The sequence below is a fragment of the Alosa sapidissima genome, chromosome 16 (genome assembly GCF_018492685.1).
Source record: "Alosa sapidissima isolate fAloSap1 chromosome 16, fAloSap1.pri, whole genome shotgun sequence".
Taxonomy (NCBI): Eukaryota; Metazoa; Chordata; class Actinopteri; order Clupeiformes; family Clupeidae; genus Alosa; species Alosa sapidissima.
The window spans coordinates 10,520,431-10,524,406 of NC_055972.1; the positions used below are offsets into that span (position 1 = coordinate 10,520,431).

Below are 3,976 nucleotides of genomic sequence, written 5' to 3' on the forward strand. Positions count from 1 at the left end.
TGGCCCACACACTGTGAAATGACTCTTATTGTTTCTGTTGGCCCAGGTGTGGCCCACACACTGTGAAATGACTGTCATGCATTCTGTTGGCCCAGGTCTAGCCCACACACTACATAACTGAGTGTTGGCTGAGTGTCGGCTGGGCCTCTGGGCCTGTACTGGCCCACACACTATAAAACTGATCTGACTGAGTGTTGGCTGAGTGTCGGCTGGGCCTCTGGGCCTGTACTGGCCCACGCACTATAAAACTGATCTGACTGAGTGTTGGCTGAATGTCGGCTGGGTCCCCGGGCCACATGTGGCCCATTAACTACCAAAAGTACTTGAAAATAAACACAAATCCAGAACTAGTAATTAAAAGCACAAGCTACTTTTATTATGCAAATAAAACAAACATTTAAAAATTATACAAGCTTTTACATATATACACTTTAGAAATTAAACAAGTTAAAATATACAATCTACTTTTATCTACAACAATCGACTTCTTTCATATACAAAAACACAAACAATTAAACATTTTAAAACTGTATAATGATTCAAAGAAATAAATGATTCTAAATTAACATTAAACATTTACAGAAATATTCTATCTCTCTCCCTCACTCTAAAAGAGTAATTCCATTGTCAGTAGTTGTGGGTTGTGAGTTAAGTGTTAAGTGCTTTAAATTCTGTATTTTTGTACCATGTACCATGACCTACCCAGCTACATACATGCACACACACTCACTCTCAAAGTATTTTTCAATAGCAGCAACCTTTGCCACCTGCCTTCTCTTTCTGTTGCCGCTTCATTGTTGCCTCCACCAGTTTCAGCAGCACTAGCAGCCGGGGGTGTCTCCAAACTGCATTTAGGTATAAAAGAATATTATAAGATCATTATGAGGTCTAAAGCAAGATTTCAACATGTCATCTGTCAGAAGTTCTGTTTGTCCACTCAAATATACTTACAGATAGCCACCTCAGCTCTCTGTGGGGGTTGATCAAAGAGTTCTTTCCATCCATCCTTCAATTTGAGATGCATGGACAGCATGTCATTTCAAAAGAAAAGAAAAAAAATCATTAAACTATGTATCCTTTACTGTCTGACAAAATATTACTAAAGCCCAGTCTTGCCATTCTGCAGCTGTCTTGGTAACACCTCCCTGGTAGTTATTTTGGGCAACATTGACATTGTGTGATTGTTAAATGCTGATATATTACCAATGACAATCACCAAGAGCAAGACATATTTGTCAACACATACAGACCTGAAGCACTTGTGGACTTCCTTCACAAGAGCCTTGTGGGTGCTCCAGTTGGTTGGCCATGTTTTCAACAGCGCATGTTTCCTGCCCACTCCTGTTCTTTGCTGACATAATGGATGAGGCAAACCAAAAGCATCTAAAAATGACACATCACAAAACACTGGCCTAGATGAAAGCTGATTCCTATGATTTGGCTCATCTAAACAAAAACGTATTACTTATTCTATTAAATCAATGTACAACTTACCAAGAGCTCTTCAGGTCTCCTGTTTTTCCAACACAAGAAATGGTTCACACATGTATACACGGGTAGCCTTCAGTGCAGGCAGGTCTCTGGTCAGTGTGGCCTGGATTCTGAGGTGTAGGCCTACATTTAAAAAAAGTCACAGTAACGTTAGGTTAATGGAAGTACATGTGCTCAAAATGATTACATGATCATAAAACAACCCCTCAGTACAAAATACAGAACGACCTTAAAATACAGATTTTGATGAGCTTTACATGACCAGGACAGGACCCACCCTGCTACCATCTCTCTCTCTCTCTCTCTCCCTCTCTCTCTCACACACACACTCTCTTAAGGCATACAGTCTCAGTCCTGCCTGCCTATAGTGCCTGAAGTTGGATAGATAACGATGAAATGCCCAATTACCAATCGCTATATTCTAAGTCATGCAATACTGGTTAACTGTTAAGCTATTTCTAAAATGATTAGATCACACTTTTCTTTGAAAACCACATAATTATGCAAGTATAGCTAACGTTACAGCACTGAACGTTTTTGACCACCAACACTGACGTTAAAGGTAGCAGCTAATTAGGCCAACAAAGTAGGCTAAGAAATCATAACGTATGTTACCGCTAGCTTCGTCATCGTCAAGGGGGTTAGATTGAAACACCCATTCTTGTTATGCTACTTGTTAAACTTTGTCTGCAATAATAAGCCTACGTACATTCATAATGATTTACATACAATAACAGGTAAAGTTGCATGTTACTTACCACAGGCAGTGTCCAAAACGAGCCAGTTTCGCGCCGTCCTGCTGGTTTCAAACTGAACAGTTGCTCTGCTCGTGGCTCTTCCACATGTAATGGGCCGACAGTCACTTCACAGAATTGGGCCATGTACGTTTAGCGTCCGGCTGTCGCTAAATGTTTCATTTTTGCCGCCAACAGCCTCGATACTGATCAGTGTTCGTTCCTGAAGTATCGGGCCACACACTGTATGAAATCCGTCTGCCGAGATTGATTCGAAAACTGGCAGTAGCCCATCAAACCCCAATCGGGCCAAATAAGACACTCAGTAATCAGCCCAACTACTGCGTGTCAGTGTCGGCCCATTCAAGGGGACAGTGCCTCAGCCGACCTGAAACTCCGCCGACAGTGGCAGCACTCAGCCAGGATCGGGCCGACTGTGTTTACTGTGCTTCAGCCGACTCGGACCTCAGCCGACACTGCCAGCACTCAGCCAGAATCGGGCCGACTATGCTTGCTATCTGGGGTAGTCTGCCTCATGGTCATATTCTAGAACTACTCAAATTATTCCGCCAGTTATAAATTAGGCCTATCGTTTCATTTCAAGATGCAGAAATTGCATTGTTGCACCTGTTAACCGTGTTGAGTTTCTTTTAAATTAGGTTTAAATTAGAAGATACGTTAGCTAACCCTGGTGTCTTCCTTGGTTTAGCTTCTAGTGGATTTAATAGCATCTTTTGACAGCGCAAAAACGAGAAGGCAACGGTGTTCAAAGGTATGGCATAGGTTGCTGCAGAGAATGAGGTATATCCTATAATATAGCCTAGTTTCTACAGCGAGTGGTCAGACAATTATCCAATTATCCACACCCAACTGTCTTGAGTTGCAGTTATAAAACCCAACTACTTAAAAATATTAGATAGTTAGCAGCAGGCCAGACAGAACAAAACAAAAAAAGTTTTGTTATGCTTCGCTGGTTTAACGTGATGAGAACGGTGCAAACTTAACTGATGTGTTACTGATCTACAATTCTGACTGTGACATGATTTAAGCATACAGCAAAGTCCTGTAAAATATGTCATTTTAATGTAGCTCAAAATGATAGGCTATTAAAAAAAGTCAGACTTTCTGCCCTACCAAAATGTATGGTCACCGCACGCTTCTCCGAATTACATAGAGCTCACAATATCATATCCAAAAAAGTTAAACGGATTGGCCAACCTCATCAGCTGTATCTAATGTGTCACTATAATCCGACTTTTAGACCGTTATAGTCCTGAATTTCCCCTCGGGGATCAATAAAGTATCCATCTATCTATCTATCTAGTCCTCCATACGTGTTCTTTGGAAAAGCAAAGGTGATAATCCCCCCCTCCTATTTTTTTTCTTATCGGATCTGCATCGATCTCAAATATGACATTTCTAAAATCAAATTGACGGAAATCCGTCCTATGACGGAGAACTTTAATCCTTGTTAACATCACAGAATCAGTCAAAAGAAATATTAAACAGAATATTAAAATAGTGCAGGAAGTAGGCTGAGATATAAGAAGACATAATTCAGTGGCAATGGAAACAGACACAGTAAAGAGACTGCAAACAATAAAAGGTGTGGGGGTGGTTGCTAATCAGGAATGTGTAGCCTATGCTTTTTAATTGTGAAATGTGTGGTGCTAATGACAGAATAACTTGTGGATAGAAAAAACTATCTTTGAATCAGGTGGTATGGGTCCAAATGCTCTAGTACCGCATGC

At 40.8% G+C, this 3,976-nt stretch overlaps 1 long non-coding RNA gene across 2 annotated transcripts; it reads right to left on the minus strand.

Annotated features, from left to right (window-relative positions):
- Positions 1-392: 392 nt before the first annotated feature.
- Positions 393-2,744, minus strand: LOC121685222. 2 transcript variants are annotated; one of them, XR_006023298.1, is made up of 5 exons: positions 2,250-2,744; positions 1,495-1,601; positions 1,251-1,383; positions 952-1,006; positions 393-845 (listed from the first exon to the last, which is right to left on the minus strand). It is a non-coding gene; the product is annotated as an uncharacterized LOC121685222 (long non-coding RNA). The 2 variants fall into 2 exon arrangements; XR_006023297.1 differs by having other exon boundaries at positions 1,495-1,614.
- Positions 2,745-3,976: the final 1,232 nt, after the last annotated feature.